Below are 18,537 nucleotides of genomic sequence, written 5' to 3'. Positions count from 1 at the left end.
ATAACAATTGCTATGCTATGTGATTTTGAAGGGATTATCAATGGTTCAGCTTTGTTGAAACAGCACGTAAGTGGTTTAATTAACAGGCTAGCTAATTAAGAGAAATATATATATTGGTTCACTGTGAATTATTTGTTTAAATATTCAATAGATGCAACAGATATGGAGAGCGTATGAAACATTACAATTTCTAATAAGCTCCAATCATAAATATTTTATATGAACAACAAACAAAACGTTAAGATAACAATTTATTGATACCCTCTTTTGGAAAAATCAAGAAGATGTGCATACAGTTAAATGTACGTATATGGATATATAATCAATGGGACCACAATTAATTAAGAATAAATCAACATAATCGACAGTTAACTATAAGCAAGCAAAATACAACTAAAACAACTAAACACAAGAACATAAAATAACACTTCACGATACAACGATATAAATGTAAACTAACATTACATCATAAAAAACATTGATGATATAATTATATTAAAAAATGATAATGACTATTTGAAACATGTACATGTAACAATAAAAAACGATGATTTTGAAAAGTAACATAAATTTAAATAATACATTTTAAAGAGTTATGCCTTATTTCAAATGCTGAATGTTTGTATTGCTAAACCTAATTGACTCATTTGAATATAACACTGGAAGTTTTAAGTGACAATAGACTTTTTTAAATGCTACACAGTAAGTAGACTTTTTGAAAACACGGGTTCACAAATAATTTTGATACTGCTAGTTAAAAGGTTTGAATAACAGTTTTTGTCTAATACCATGTTGTTTATGGTAAGTGTCTTTACCAAAGGTTGCATCAAAATGAGTGTACATGTAATTATCTATTAAAAATAGCTCACACCATAGCTGGGTGTATATATCGCAGAATTTCAAATATCATACACAGAACGATACAAACAATGAAAATTATCTAATAATTGATAATTGCATCACTTTACTCTGGTTCAAAATCTTCAAAACGAAACAAAAATGGTGTTGTGCAGGCAGAAAAATACTAAACGGCCTTTAATTATATAAGTATATTTTTTACTTACCAACATAATTATACAATTTGGCTGCGCTAAATATCCAACCTCGTTCTCGAAACGAGACGGAAGTTAATAAAGTCGTATATACATGTCAGCAAAGCAAACCAAAATTGTTGACAAAGAGGAGACCGGTTCCGATAAAACTATCGCGTTATAAAGAAAATACCTTGAATATGCTGACTGCAAAATAATATACAAATTATAACTATAAATCGCGAAACGAATTCTTGAAAACAAAAGTGCTCCGCACATGGTAATGATCCGTTAATGGTTACTTAAATGTACCCCAACTGCAAACGAAACTCTTTACATGTTAACTAGACATTATATTGAAGATTGCGAACCTATGAGCCAAAAAGTAACACACCGATATACAATACATGAAACATGCTAATTTCCGACTATTGTTAACGACTGAATTCATTGACAAGAATTGTTCAAGATTTTAAATATATTAAATTAAACGAATAAAACAAAATCACATATAAGTCCGACCTGCCTCACTTCCGACCTTTTCTCGACGGCACTAATACGCACTCACGTCTTTGTATATGTTCAAATAGGTTAAATGTGAAAAGAAGAAAGAACTGTTCAACTGTTTATAGCACATACATCTGTAGAAACTTTAATTTCCGCCTGTGGTGTTACAAGGGCTGTCAATGAACATCGTAGAGTATTGCTACATAGTAAGACCTATAGCTATGAATTAAATAAAATTGGTGGTGCCACTATTCGAACTATGCTTAACTAAATTCATTTAACATGTATCGTAAATTTTCCAAAATACGAAGAAGTAGTGATTTTCCGATTGAATTTCAAAATAAACAATTGCTTATAGTCATTGAAGCTCACAATTACGTCATTAATAATTTATGTGCTTTTAGATGTGATTGTATGTTTCTCAGCCCGTACATCTGTTAATCATTCATGTAACTTTAACATGTTCAGGTACCTTTGCCATTTTGAAATATATTTATAATTCTTGTATTCAAAGTTACTTAATAGTCAGTGTCAAAGACAATGACTTTTATCTGCCGTCCCACTCTTCAGAGATCACAACTTAATGTGTATATCCCAGTGCTTCCGTATAAAAATATTGAATAGTTTTTTTTAAAGTTCGCGTTTAAAGTACAAAGCAAATGTGTAAATTAACAATACTCTGTATTGTTATTGGATGTTTGTTTTATATTATACCGTAATAATTATCAGGGATAATAAACAACTTAAAATATAAACTATTCTAAATTGCATGTGCTATTTATACAGTGCGCCAGCCCAACTCAGGTGCGTTTACATATAACATAGGTGTTCGTATTGAAACATAGTTTCAAATTTTTTATTTTTGTTCCAAAGTTTAAAATTTTAAATGGTTTCTCAGTTAAAACTGTGAATCTTTAATGCGCAAAATTAGAGAGCTTTGCACTTTTGTATCGATATTGGGACAGCCCTCGTACATGTAAAGCTATCAGATAATACAAGCAATTGTATTCGATTTCATTGAACGCGTTTCAAGTGTTTATCCGTTGTATAGCATTTCGTTTGTCGATTTGCAATACTACATCAAAATAAAACGTTTCATGGGTTAAATAGATATAATCGGCCAAGGGAATATTTTACTGAGAAATAATCATTTAACATCCCATTCTATTGTAAAGGTTTCACTTAGCTTATTATAGTTAACAAACCCGTTGAACGTATTATTGGTGTACTTTTGTAAGAATAACATATTACATCGAACATTATTTAAATTTATTTCCAACCTTCAATACATTGAATATTATATTAACATGTATCGTTGTTTAAAGTCGACATCGGTTGTCCTTGTAGGCGTTTAAATATTGTCAGAAATGTAAGCATGGGATGTAAACAGATTCTGAAGGGAATGTTAAAGGTACCTTTTCACTTTTTGGTAAATTGACAAAATAAAATAAAAATGTTTCAAATTCGCCAATTTCGTTGTAATTATGATATTTGTGAGGAAACAGTAATACTGAACATTTACCATGCTCTAAAATATCCATTATATACATCTTTTGACTATTGAAAAAACATGAATATTGTATTTCCTATTTGCGTTCATATCTTATAATTCAATGGAATCGTGTGATTTCATTCTTATTGTTATATGCAAAGTTATGCAATCATATATGTATAGCGAATACAAAAGCCATGTATGATATTTAAATGCATAAATGCCAAATGCAATAACTGTTGTACAGTGCGTGCAAGAACCAAATAATGTGGCATTTAATTGTGTTGTCATTGATCCATTTTGATCTATTTCATACTTCGTTTATATACAGATAATGTAGAAAACGAGAGTCACTTCCTTTTTCTGGGGACTTATTTTACGTATACAATTGATATCCGAAAAAAGGGTATTAATAAAATACCAAAATATCTAGGAAACCATCTGTGTTATGTCTGCTTCAACATCATCTCTTCGGTATAACTGTATAGTTTATTGCAATATTATTCGAATAAAAGGTTTTTGATTTGAAACAAAGCTATGTTAACGTGTGCAAGATAATTTATATGCGGTTCTCTAATGCTAGTACCATGCTTATAAAAAGCCTTACCATATGCTACTATTTTGGCACCAGTCCGGTGACCATTGATTAAAAAAGTAGCTGTCTCAGCCGAAACCAATCATGTGCCTAGTCTAACCATGTGTGGGCAAGCCCCGTATACATGTAGTGAAAGCGAACCTGTCTGAGCTCATCATAACAATTTGAAAACCAGTCCATAAACTTAGTAAGCAAAATTTACAATTCTATGTTTTGATACAAGTTCAGTACCGAGTAGAAAAAGTGAATTTGTGTGAACTTATGCTTAACACCTATCAACGGGCAAGTGATGATGTTATATAATATATATTAGACGCATACAATGCATCAAATATTGTACAATTTTTGACGATATATATATATATAATTGGCCTATCATGATAATTACCAGCGTTTTAACTCTTAAGTTGGTATAAAGGTGGTGCTGATGGACCTCACCAAAACAACACAAACACAACGCGTATTGACCTCTTAAACAGCTAGTTGCAGGGACGAGATACTACACGTACTGAAGTAACCTTTCTTCATTGTACACCTCGTGACTTGAACATACATAACGCATATTACGCATGTGAAAATGTCAAAATTTGGGATATAAAATTTACTGAAAAACAATTCAGTTGGTTTTAATTAGTTTTTAAAATGATGAACATAATTTTTGTCGCAATTTGTTTTCGCAATTTACATTTTCAGTTTAACATTTTACTATTTTAGTTCAACCAAAAGTTCTGGGTAACGAACGAAGCAAGTAAACATGTTCAAGATTTGCAGACTTTTCATATAAATATATTGCATTTCACTATGTGATGTGAGCAAAGCAACATCAGTGCGTAGTTGCAATCACTTAATTTGCCAACATTCTTGTTTAAAGTAAACAGATGGCTGTATCTAAATGCGAAATAATGGCTACCAATACCACGTTCAATTTGATATTAATACACACACAACTGAGCATTCACATTATTGGAAAATAAATATGTTCGGTTAATGCGACGCAGACCATCGTTGGTGTGATTGCATACTTCAGAGTATTGTTGATGTTTCGACTACTTCATTTACTCTTCATTGTGAAAACAAAGAGAGATGGTGACGTTTAAGCCAATCAGAAACTAACATGTTGTTTTCTATACTCAAGAGTAGTGTACATATTTTGTCTTCACACAACTTAGCACAAAACACAACTCGTTTTGCATTGGGCAAGACTTGCGATCAGTTTATTGACAACACACATCCACGAATATTACATATTCGTATCATATTTCAAGTACAATCGTAGTACAAATTTGACAGGACAATTTTCGATCTATAAATTATATAACAAAGTATAACTTTAATTTGTATACATCACTTCTATTATTGTGTCCTTAATTGGTGTTTTCAAGGCCAGGGTAAAAACCAGAGATAAAAATTCATCAGAAGCCCAATGTAAAATAAATCTGGAAAACTGTGCCTGAAAACAACCAATATTAACATGTAACTGAACATTATGTAACACAAACATAACGTGTCATTTGTGCCAACTCACTAATGCGGTTCGAATTAAAAAAAGTCAAAGTTTACTGAGCGATGTCTAGCGTAGAACTGACCAAACAATGAACAACGTGCAAATTCCCGCCTATGTCTACCTGAGTGACCATCACTCATGTGACAACCACACGCATGAACGAACCGCACATATATCTGTTATGTGCGTTGCTTAATGTTTAGACATACGTTCTGTGCTATACTCCGTAACGCACAGAACTGAAAAGTCTTCACACAACTAAGCACAAAACACAACTCGTTTTGCATTGGGCAAGACTTGCGATAGAACAAAAACAAAGCATAGTAAGTTTTTAAATTCGAACCGCAAATCAATTATAATTTCAATTGTCTAGTGATAAAAAACTTTTTTGTCTAGAGACTCATCAATGTACCCATCTTTAGCCCTATCAGACTTCCATCGACCATGTCGCTTCAAACATCTCTCAGACACGCCCTCTGCGTTAGCCGCCGCAGTGGCTCCGCTTGCTCTTAAAGAATTCAGCCCCAAGTTTGCTAGGTGTGCAACAATTTTTAATTTGGATACAATACACCCTTTAGCCCGCGTGTAACTTAATTTCTTATCTTTAGATAACAAAAAACATCGTTGACATGACCTACATGCTGGTCTAAATAAATACATTTCGGACTTACAAAGACAAAGACGCACTGTCGAAATACCTAAGCAACATTGACATAAGTCAAGCAAACGTTTCCCCTTTTGAAATAACGATTTCTCTCTCTTTCCTACAAATATCAGTTTTACTCTTTCTAATGAAAAGCTTAATATGATCGTCAAAAAACGAAACATCGCAATATCTTAACCTACTGACTTAGTCGAATCTTAGAAAACCTGCGAATGACAATAATATCATGGATACATCTCGGAGAACAATTACATCGTTCGAATCTGAAAACATGCCACACAATCGAATTAGTGAGTCTGTATCAACGATGTCCTTCTTTGTGACGGGTCTAGAGTTGACACGTTTTGCACACTCTAGCATGGGCTTCAGTATTGGATTGTCTGTAGGATCTTGTAAATCGTTAATGTTGTGATACCACTTAATACTATAGAAAGCTGCAGAAACAACGCTGTCCGATTTTCCGGTGTCAATTAAATTTGACAAATACAAAGCAACGCGAATAGCATGCGCCGGTTTAATTGAAAATTGATTTTTCGGCACATTTTTTTTTAAATAATTTCACCTGGTAAGAATATTTAGAAACTGTTGTTTCCGCTCTAGAGTCCAACAAATGTCCCGCCATACGTGTAATAACGTTGTCCTGATTGTCAACGTACTCGCCCGCTTCATCGAACTTCCTCTTTAAAGTAGTTTTAAACCAACATCTGCAAACAATATGAAAACATGTAAATCATACACAGATTCTATTTAATTACTCGTTAAACTACTGATTTACTTAGTACGCCAGTCAAATCTCAAGGCTAAAATTCTAAATGGTAAATGCTCATTACCAAACAACCCGTTATTTCCTCGACCTGGGTTTATTACACCAGTTAGTGGTAAGATGTGCACATCGTTAACGTTTGTGCTATATCCGCCCTTCCCATCTGTAACTAAAGGCCAGAAAGCTGTGGATTCCCACTCGGGAGCAACTAAAGTACCGACACATTCATCGTGCTCCTTTTTTGTTTAAACACTTAACAATGACCTGAGGTGGAGGAACCAGCCAATTGTTGACACATGACCAATTTTTGTTGAAACAGTTCACAGCCTCAGTTCCAGGTACCCACCATTTCGAATTAAACCGTGCACATTTGTTGTTATAATGTGTAGCAAAACGATCAATCGTATGCGGACCCCATTTTACGTCTTATAAAGAGAAAATAGATTCTTGAATGGACCAATCGTCGCAATATTGATATCTACTAAGCTGATCAGCAATAGTATTATCTTTCCGCGGTATCCATATCACAGATAAATTAATATTGTACCAACTACAAACTATGTGAACATCTTAAAATTTACAATGTAACTCATCTACATTACTGCCTGAGTGAAAAATATACTAAGCGTTTTTATTATCAGAATATAAGATGACATTTTTGTTTTGTAGAGTTATAACGTTACTTTTAATAACTCTATTAGCAGCCTCGAGTTCGCTCCAAGTAGAACTAGCAACTGATTCTTGCTCTATCCATGACCCGTATACCTGTGTGCCTGTTACTATGTGCTCACTTCCGGAAGCCATTGTATTAACCATCTCACCTCTGAGAGCAACTTTACCCGAGTGTTCACTTCCGGGAATCACTGTATTTACCTGTCCACCTTTGAGAACAACTTTGCTCACGTGCTCACTTCCGGGAGCAACTGTGTTTCCCAGCTCATCTGTGAGAGCAACTTTGCGTACGTGCTCACTTTCGGGAGCCACCATATTAACATGTTCACCTTTGATATTATCTAGCCGCACGTACTCACTTCCGGGAGTCAATGCATTTACTTGCTCGAGAGTAATCATATCTAGATACTCGGTTATAGGTACAAAAGAATTTACCTGCTCCTGCCCGGGAGCTGCATACATCAAATCTATGGGTGAAATCCTGCCACCAGATATCATTTCTGCTCGATTGCTAGAACCATACCCTCCGTACCCAACATAACTTGCGTCTGTGAAAACACATACATCAACTGCTTTTTCTTGTGATAAACTTTTACCGTCTGCATTTAAGCTTCTCACATTGTCTAACCAAAACTGAAGCTCCTTTGCCGCTTCTACACTAACCTTAACCCGAGCGTTCCAGCTGGCTCGAGATAAAATACACTTGTACAGATACCTTGTCATACGGCATACAACACTCCCTAGTACGCTTTTTTACGATACTATTTGTCCTACAACGCCGGCTAATACACGCACGTGTAATAAGCAATTATAGTCTTTCAACGACTGAAACAACGCGGACTTAATGGCGATTTCCAGCCTACAAATTCTTTCTTCTGTAATATATAGCCGATCTAGACAAAAGTCTAACTTATGCCCTAGCAAAATGGCATGCAAATTAGGTTTCCAAATACATTTATCTTCTGCCAACAAAAAACCTGTATCGAGCAAAGTCTGCCTTACATAATAACTACCCTGCAAAGCTTTATCGAAAGCATTATCTCCTCCTTTGCCGTCGTCTAAAAATATTATAACTTTTAAACCGAGGGGCCTTCAGTGCTTAATCAAAACTCTGAGAACCTTCGTCAATATGTGTCCCGCCGAACAAACTCTGAACGCTTAAGAATTATAGACGTAATATTTAACGTTACCGTCAATAATACAACTGAACCCTAAATAAGTTGTATGTTCTGCAAAAATTTCTATGTGGTTGTAAACTCCTTTCAAATCAAACGTGAACACAAAAGTACCTTTATCAAAAAGGTTTTGTGCAATATTTATGTCATCGAATTTTATTTTAAACATGGATTTATGTGCCGACAATCCAAAACAAGCCTAGGTTTTCCGCTACGATTATAGACAACCGTTAAAGGATTCACAACATGAGGTTGTTCACAAACCTCAGAAATTACACCTTTTTGAAGCAAACTGTTTATCTCTTTACTCACGAAATCGGGATTTTCACGTGCAGACTTATTATTTTTAAGGAATACCTGTTCCGGAATAACCTTAAAGGGCAATTTGTAGCCAAGACGTATAACGTCTAAAATATAAACATCGTCTCTTATTTCTACCCACCTTTGAATACAATTTCTTAAACGCCCTACTGGTGATGCTCTCTCGTCAGAAGTACTAGGAAATTTATTGTGCTTATTATCATGCACTAATTCTGACTCACCTTGCAAACTTCCGGTTGCTTTATGAACGTCCTTTGACATACGTATACATTCTAATTCTGCACAATATGATAAGCTACTTATCTTGTTATTCTTTGCTACACGCTGCGGACATTCGTTATTCCAGTGGCCCGGATTACCACACATGAAGCACAAGCCTGGCCGAGGCCTAACGAAACCCGTCTGCGCAGACGCCCCATGAACAGTCGACCCTTCCGGAGGGCGATATGGCCAGTTCCGACGCGGCTTCTTCCCCTTGTCGGATTTTGCTTTACGGATAGCGCGCGCCTCTGCCTTTTGAATATGCTTTTCATCCTCGCTGTCACTGGCGATGGGATTAGTGGTATACTCATTTACCACACGCTAGCCTAGCTCTGACGTGTCTGCCATCAAGATGAGTTTTTGTCTCTGGCGTAGAGCCTTTTCCGCTAAATAAGCAGAGATTTTTTTTTATATTGTAATGTGCGTCCAAATAGAAACGCAAGACACACACCCGTAACAGGTGTTGCTTTGTGTTAATATAACAAATTTATTCGAATCATTTACCTTCGATTAGAGCTTCTTTTGAGGACTGAATGTTGTTTGAATCAATTGCTGTGCTTACAATATCAATGTTTTCCAAGATTTTGGCATTGCTTTTGTACTGCTCTTCATAACTTTTTCGTTTAAACTTTGGAACGTCTAAAAACGAACATTGTGATTTTCCACTTATCTTATTTACCATTCCGCTAATGCTGCTCAATAACGCGTCGTTGTTGGATTTCACTGCATCCTTTATTCTCTCTTCTATGTAGCCCTTCATGCCTGACGACTCGCTTGTCTCCATTGTTGAACACGATGTGGGATTTGTACACGAATACAAGTTTACTGATCGAAGTCTAGCGTAGAACTGACCAAACAATGAACATCCCGTGCAAATTTCTTCCTATGTCCACCTGAGTGACCATCACTCATGTGACAACCACACGCATGAACGAACCGCACATATACCTGTTTTGTTCGGTGCGATATGTTTAGAGATACGTTCTGTGCTACACTCCGTAACGCACAGAACTGAAAAAGATAAGGTGAACACGTATCTCTGTAATTCAGAAACTGTAGTTGGGACCAATATTTGTTTGTTTAAACTGTAATGTTACCAATTAAGCTACATCTGTACTTGCTTTTTAGTTATGTCGTTATGGCCTGCTTGGGTTAACATAACACTGGGGATAGACGTATTTAACATAACACTTGGGAAAAACGCATTGTTGTATACGTCCTCAGGGCGATGACTTAATGCTGGAGTTATTTGATTAAATATAATTATATAAACTAATTGATATTGAAAGTTCAAATAATTGAAATAAGCGTGCGCAAGTTATATACACTCGTAATTCAGAATCAATCCCAATTTTAAAATATCAGCTTTATCAACCAATTTACACGTGTGACCTTGAGATACCAAACAAATCAAATACAGGCATGGTGTAACCTTGAGATAAACAAACACGTGACTGTGTGACCTTTAGACACCAAACAACTGAAGCACGGGTAAGGTGTAACCTTGAGATACCAAAAACCTAAGCACGTGACTGTGTGACATTGAGATCCCAAACAAATCAAGCACGTGACTGTGTGATTTTAGACACCAAACGACTCTAGCTCGTGACTGTGTGACCTTTAGGCACCAAATAATGCATGCACGGGTATGGTGTAACGTTGAGACTGTGTGACCTTGAGACACCAAACAGCTCAAGTTCGTGTATGATGTATGGTGTAACTTTGAGATACCAACAACTCAAGCACGTGTTTATGTGACCTTGAGACATCAAACAAATCAAGCACGTAACTGTGTTAACTTTAGACACCAAACAAATCAAGCACGGGTATGGTGTAACCTTAAGACACCAAACAAGTCAATCAAGTGACTGTATGACCTTGAGACACCAAACAAGTTAAGCACGTGACGGTTTGACCTTGAGATACCTAACAAATCAAGCGCGGGCATAGTTTGACCTTGAAATACCAAACAAATCAAGCACGGGTATTATGTTACCTTGAGACACCAAACACCTCGAGTTTTTTTAGCCGGAAACGTGAAACTATTGCGTTATAACCATTACTTAGTGCAAGCTTCTAACGAAATAACTCGAGATTTCATTACATATTAATGCATAGATTCACTTGAACAGTCAATTACGAAAGATATCGAATTTATTCACAACATAGTTCGATTTGTACATACTCTTTTACTGTAGACTAATAGGAATAGCATTTAAATTACCGACTTAAGCATTGGCATTTTATATAATTACCAGCCTATTCCAGACATAACAGTGATCAAACATTATATAATTAAAGAGCCAATTACATTGTTGTTTTTTAAGTTTCTAAACATATTCCAGAAGTTCCAACATGGCAGCCATAATCTTACTGAAAACTTCATTGCGGGAAAAACATACCGCGATGACTCACACATGGGCGACTACTTTTAATGTCCATACATATTGAGTGTTCAAAGTTATCTTGTGCCCATCGCCAAACATCTATTTATAGAATATAACCGGCCGTGGGTCATCCTTATACCGTATATGGTATTATAATCTATATGATTTTTTATGTGACGTCACATCCGGGGTTGTAAGCTCAGTTGTATATATATTCTAATAAATTGGTTCAATGAAGCGAACTGCCTGCACACTTCAACCTCTTCATGAGAGATGTGAGCTTTCTTATAAATAAGGAAGATTTAACATGGCTTGTCTTTTCATACTGTTAAACATTCAATTGCATGTAAGTGATGTATGAAGAACATACTTAACGAAACAATACCAACATTCGACTATACTCTTTAAGATTTTTTTCTTTTGTGAAAAAGCCTGTCTTGTTATAAGAGTGCTTTTGGACGATTGAAAATGTATACTAATTATTGAAACACAGTATGAAACAATCCCAACAAGATGTTTAGCAAAGTATTTTTAGTTGACTAACATCTGTATTGTATGCATGTCCTGTAATAATACATAAATATGCTATATTTTGCTCACCAAGCTCTATGAAAAACAGTGCATACAAACAAATGCATAGACAATTTGTATCAATATAGTTCGTTGCTTCGATGCCTCTATGTAAACGATCCATGTATGTTTTCCTATTATCTTTACTGAAAAATTCATTTTGACTCAAATTACTGCCGTATTTATCTTACAAACATTTACAATATCGTTATGAAAAATGCATCTATGACTTCTCAGGATAAGAACTATGTTAAACATATTCATTTTAACTGCGACAAACAACCAAATTTATCCATTTTGTGCGATCAAAGGGTTGATCTTTACACTATTAATAACTTGACATGTCGACGATATCAAGGCTAAGAACATATAAACCTGACTCAAACCCTAATCATTACACCGCTGGTAACTAGGTTTATCTGGCAGACAACCGATTGATGTTCGTCATGTTCACGTTTGCTAACGAGCGATAATCTTGTTGTTTTTTTTGTCAGAAGCGGGTCATCCGATGTACATAACGATTTATAGGAAATAAAACAAATGGAATCTATATACGTCCTCCTGACACCCAACTTAATCAAACCCCGAGCCGCAACAGCGTCAGCGCAAAAGGCAGTAAAACGGAAATCTGCGTGAACTATGTCGGTACCGGAAAATATCTCTAGCTTTTCGAAAGGGGTCATTATAGGTCAAGAGCCATTTAAAGGAACTATTGCGCGTCTTTGTACGTCCCCCTGAAGCCAAACCTTATAAAAAAACGGCATGTAACGGGGTCAGTCTTACAGGCAGCATACATTATGTCTGCTTGCAGCAGGTCGCTACCGGGGGATGATTGTAGTTGTCTGAAAAGGGCAATTAAACATGCATACCCATGCCTTAGAAATAACGCAGACGACAAGTATGTACGTCTCTCTGTCAATAACCCTAATTTAAACCCTAGAATTTGTCAGCCTTGCAATTAAGAGAGTTGGGGTATGCGAACACTACGTCGCTTTCGGTGCATAACTTGTTTTTCATAAAGGAGAAAATGTAGGTGCATACCGATGTAGTGCAAATAGCGCACAAGGCAGGCATGTATGTGTCCCTGACGCTCACACTAATTAAAACCCCAACAAGCATGTACGTAAGTCTGACAGACTGCCGACGTGAGAAATACGAGCACTATGTAGTTACTGGGGGAAAACTGTTTATCAGCAAGGGGTCATTTAATGTCCATATCTCTTAACTGGCAAAATGAATATGACATGTATGTACGTCCCCATGACTCTCAGCTTAATTAAATCCCTTGTCAGAGGTCTGCGTTCAGCAGTTCGCTATCGGGAAAAACTATTGTTTGTCATAAACGGTTCATTTAAATGGATTACGTATTAAACAATAACAATATCGCTAACTAAAACCCGTGCCAAAAACAAAGTAAGTCCGACAGACGGTAAACGGGTGGTCTGCGACCACAAAGTTATCACTAGGTAAGATAATGTTATTTCAAAAGCGCATTCTCATTTACTGGAAATAACGATTATGGCATGTTTGTGTGTCCCTCTGACGCCCAACCTTATTTAAACCGGGTCCCGGAATAAGGTCATCAATACAGGTAGTCGACGAGAAGTGTGCGTGCACTTGCTCGCTACAGAGGGAAAGCTCTTATTTGAAAGAAAAGGGCTAATGATGGTTCATAACCACAGAAAATAACGTATACGGAACACGTGTACGTTCACCCGACGCCAATCCTCATTAAAACCCCGGTTCGACAATAGGTCAGTTCTATAGGCAGCCGACGGGAGGTTTTCATCAAATAAATGTAAATACCCATTCACTGAAAATGTCTTACTCGGCACGTGTGTACGTGTTCTGCCTCCGAACCTAATTGAAATGTGCAGACATTATAGACGAACCGACAAGCTGTTATGCATTCTGTAACATAAAACTTCAAAATCAACAGCTACTACAATCGTAGGAAGAGTTATCAAGCACATTGTTTTATATGAGTGTGTTTTTTTTAATCCAACAATTCGGCTTCTAGCATTTATTTATCGATTAACAGCGTATATGATGCAAAACGTGTATCAGTTCACAGATAAACGACACGTGTTTCCTTAACACATATGTAAATTATATATATAGTAGAAAGCGTTATTTTGCTTGCTCCAATAGTATGCAGTTTATTCGGTTTTTTTTTGTTGAAGGAAAATTACAATTTAAACACTATTTGTATGAAAACTTAATTATATAATTGCTCATCATCAACCGATAACCCCATTATGGCTCATCATCAACCGATAACCCCCATTATGGCTCATCAAAAACCGATAACCCCCATTATGGCTCATCATAAACCGATAACCCCAATCATGGCTCATCATCAACCGATAACCCCCATTATGGCTCATCATAAACCGATAACCCCCATTATGGCTCATCATCAACCGATAACCCCATTATGGCTCATCATCAACCAATAACTCCCATTATGGCTCATCATCAACCGATAACCCCCATTATGGCTCATCATCAACCGATAACTCCCATTATTGCTCATCATCAACCGATAACCCCAATCATGGCTCATCATCAACCGATAACCCCATTATGGCTCATCATCAACCGATAACTCCCATTATGGCTCATCATCAACCGATAACCCCCATTATGGCTCATCATCAACCGATAACCCCATTATGGCTCATCATCAACCGATAACTCCCATTATGGCTCATCATCAACCGATAACCCCCATTATGGCTCATTATCAACCGATAACTCCCATTATGGCTCATCATAAACCGATAACCCCATTATGGCTCATCATCAACCGATAACTCCGATTATGGCTCATCATCAACCGATAACTCCCATTATGGCTCATCATCAACCGATAACCCGTTTATGGCTCATCATCAACCGATAACTCCCATTATGGCTCATCATCAACCGATAACCCCCATTATGGCTCATCATCAACCGATAACCCCCATTATGGCTCATCATCAACCGATAACCCCCATTATGGCTCATCATCAACCGATAACCCCCATTATGGCTCATCATCAACCGATAACTCCCATTATGACTCATCATCAACCAATTGCCCCCATTATGGCTCATCATAAACCGATAACCCCAATCATGGCTCATCATCAACCGATAACCCCATTATGGCTCATCATCAACCGATAACCCCATTATGGCTCATCATCAACCGATAACTCCCATTATGGCTCATCATCAACCGATAACCCCCATTGTGGCTCATCATCAACCGATTGCCCCCATAATGGCTCATCATAAACCGATAACCCCAATCATGGCTCATCATCAACCGATAACCCCATTATAGCTCATCATCAACCGATAACCCCATTATGGCTCATCATCAACCGATAACTCCCATTATGGCTCATCATCAACCGATAACCCCCATTATGGCTCATCATCAACCGATTGCCCCCATTATGGCTCATCATCAACCGATAACCCCCATTATGGCTCATCATAAACCGATAATCCCCATTATGGCTCATAATCAACTGATAACTCCCATTATGGCTCATCATCAACCGATAACCCCCATTATGGCTCATCATCAACCGATTGCCCCCATTATGGCTCATCATCAACCGATAACCCCCATTCTACTGCTAGTGTTACCATATCGTAAAAATCAATGTTATTTCGACTGTCCTCGATTTTTGTTCCACGAAACCCGATTGTGGATATGATACAGCTTTGCTTTATTATACCTATAAATAAATTAAGGTCAGGCACAATTAATTGCACAGTTCGTTGAAAGTAATTATGTTATTTTTGGATGTTGTCAGCCTACCAAGTTAGCATCGTTAACTGTTTTTTAAATGCAGCACGTGCGCGTGGTCATTTATCCAATGTAATCCTAGCAGTTATTTCCAGCGTTTTAATTAACCTAGAATGTACAGTCACATTTTTCAATGATTAAAGGTCCGAAATATTAGTTTGTTTCCGGTCCATACACTAACGCGTCTTTTTTGAGTACATTAGCACCTAAAACGCGGATACAGTCATATGCTGCGTCTTAATTATTGACTAAGGTATATAGTTTTGACGTTGTCCGTCCGACCTTCAATCCGCCTTTCCGTCTGTCGGAAACCCTTATGTGTCCGGAGCTATATCTTGGAAATGCTTTCGTCGATTAAAATGTACATGTGTTTGCGTATACATATGGATAAGAGGATATTTCAACTCAAATGCCGTCTTAATCCATCTATAAAAGATGGAAGTAGATAATACGCAACAACTTAAACTAAATATTACAATTACAAAAAAAAACTGGAAAGCGGAAATTGAAACATAGGTATAAGCGTACACGTTGAAGTTCTAGAAGGAAGTCTTTCACATCGCAAACATGTGTACTTGTACTCAAGTGCGTTTAATCACATTGTTTGTTCAACTACAACGCCATTATTAGCCCTTTCAAGAAGTTTGATCGCTTAGGAAAGCGTTACCGATGAATTACGTATTACAATTACAATACGTTATTCATCTGATGAAAATGAATGAAAAGAGCTAAACACTCGTAGGAAACAGTTGAAGCAAAAACGACAAATAGTTTGATTGTGGAACACATGCGGTGATCCTTCAATAACTTTCACGTAAGGATTTACATTAGTATTGTCCTGAGTTTAAATTTCGTGCGCGGACCATAAGTCCCTTAGTATAAAACATATTCAAATACAACTTTGAGACTCATACATAAAATGCGTGCAAGATATTGCAAGAAAGCATGTAAAGCCAGTTCTGAATACAAGGAAATCAACGCTTTAATCTGTTTTTATAGAATAATTGCACTTTGTTAATTAGGTGTATAGTTCTTTTCTCATTTGCAACATAACTCGGCAAGGACTGGTTTTAAAAGAGATGCCTTGCAAAAGATCGACAACTCTCGTGCCACTTGCTTACATAGTTATAACGTTGTGTGCATATGTGGGGAATATAATCGAATTGAATAAAACATTTTTTTTACACTATTTGTATTTGTTAGAGCATTTAAAATGTTGGAAAACTATAAAACGTTCATATAATGATCATGAACAGAAATTGTGTAATTCGTTACCCTCCTTATTTTGATTCAATAAAAACAACATGCATGTTTTCCCAAACTTTCAAGTTCCAGATCACACGTGTTGCTTACAACCAACAATGCGGGGGCATGCGGAGTCTACATTGACATCAGTTATGTCAGTATAATTATTGAACTATATGCCACATTTTTTAAAAAGGAACGCTTTACTTTTAGGAAAAACACTCACATAATCCACTCAAAAATAAAAATAGTCCTAAACAGTTATCATTAAAGAATGTTGTAAAGCTAAACAAGATGCTTTATGGATTCTCTTGTGTTATACAACGCGAATATCAAACACCGGATACATCTGCAGTAAGGAAACCCTCACAACATTCGTTTTTGTAAATACACAAGTGTTTACAATAAATATGCGATGGTATTAAACTAAGTGATTTCATTTATTTCCTTGAATGTATTTATTTCTAAAAATCTTATTTTAGTTAAACAGCGATGACATATCCGAGATCATTTACTCTACTGGTATTGGGATCTTTCATACTGATGCGTGTTTTATGTAATTTCTTGATTAAAATAGGTATAGCTTAAAATATCAAATTAACCATTATTAATACAGCAAGCTAAAACTAGTGTTCACTTAATTCTAAACTTGAACTATGATTTGTTACTCGACATATTATGTGTAGGCATTTAACGACAAATATACATTTCAACTACACTAATCTATAGAAAAAAACACATGCGTATCTGCAAAAATCAAGACCATGCCTAAACTATCGATTAAAGTTTTTTTAGCCATTATTTACACCCCAACCGCAATCGACACTCTAAAACTGTTAACTAGAAATTATATTGAAGATTGCGAATCTATTAGCCATGGAATTGTACACAAATTTACAACACATTTAATATGCCAAATGAAGAATATTGTTAACGGCTTAATTTATTCACACGCTTTGCTCCATGTTTTAATACATAATAATCAATAATTGAAACAAACTCACATATAGGTCAGACCTCCGCACCACCAACGATTTCTTGCCGGCAATAAAACCGCACTCACGTCTTTGTGATATGTTTAAACTTGTTTAATGTGAATATAATTTGAGAATTGTAGTGACTTTACTTTTCGCGTGTGGTGTAACAAGGGCTGTCAATGAAAATCGTAGATTATAGCTACATAGTAAGATCTATAGCTATACCAAAACAATGGTGTTGTCGCGTCCTTTATTTGAACTACACTTAGGTATGTTCAATAACATGTATCGTCAATAATGCCACGATACAAAGAAGTATCGATTTTCCGAATGAATGACCAATCGCTAATAGCTATTGAGGCTCACTATGCCGTCATTAATAGATTATGTGCTTTTAGGTGTAAATGTATGTTTGCCAGCCCATACAACTGTTAATGATTTATGAAATTTTAATTCTTTGAAGTACCCTTGCCGCTGGGAAATATGTATACATATTTATTGTATCCATTTTATTTTAAATTTCAGTTTTAACTACATTGGCAAGTATCTGCCGTCCCATTCTGCT

At 36.2% G+C, this 18,537-nt stretch overlaps 1 protein-coding gene across 4 annotated transcripts in view; it reads right to left on the bottom strand.

The window, feature by feature from the left end:
- LOC127853477 (uncharacterized) overlaps window positions 1-18,113 on the bottom strand; it is a 35,673-nt gene extending 17,560 nt beyond the window's left edge. For 2 of the 4 annotated variants that reach the window (XM_052388028.1, XM_052388029.1), the window contains exon 1: window positions 18,000-18,113. The gene's annotated coding sequence lies outside the window, so the exon portion shown is untranslated. Of the gene's footprint in view, window positions 1-1,540; window positions 1,629-17,999 lie in introns of those variants that run through there. The other 2 variants (XM_052388026.1, XM_052388027.1) reach the window with 2 other exon arrangements.
- Window positions 18,114-18,537: the final 424 nt, after the last annotated feature.

The sequence above is a fragment of the Dreissena polymorpha genome, chromosome 12, assembly GCF_020536995.1.
Source record: "Dreissena polymorpha isolate Duluth1 chromosome 12, UMN_Dpol_1.0, whole genome shotgun sequence".
Lineage (NCBI taxonomy): Eukaryota > Metazoa > Mollusca > Bivalvia > Myida > Dreissenidae > Dreissena > Dreissena polymorpha.
Note: the sequence above shows the minus strand (reverse complement) of the source record. Positions and strands in the feature narration are given on the sequence as shown.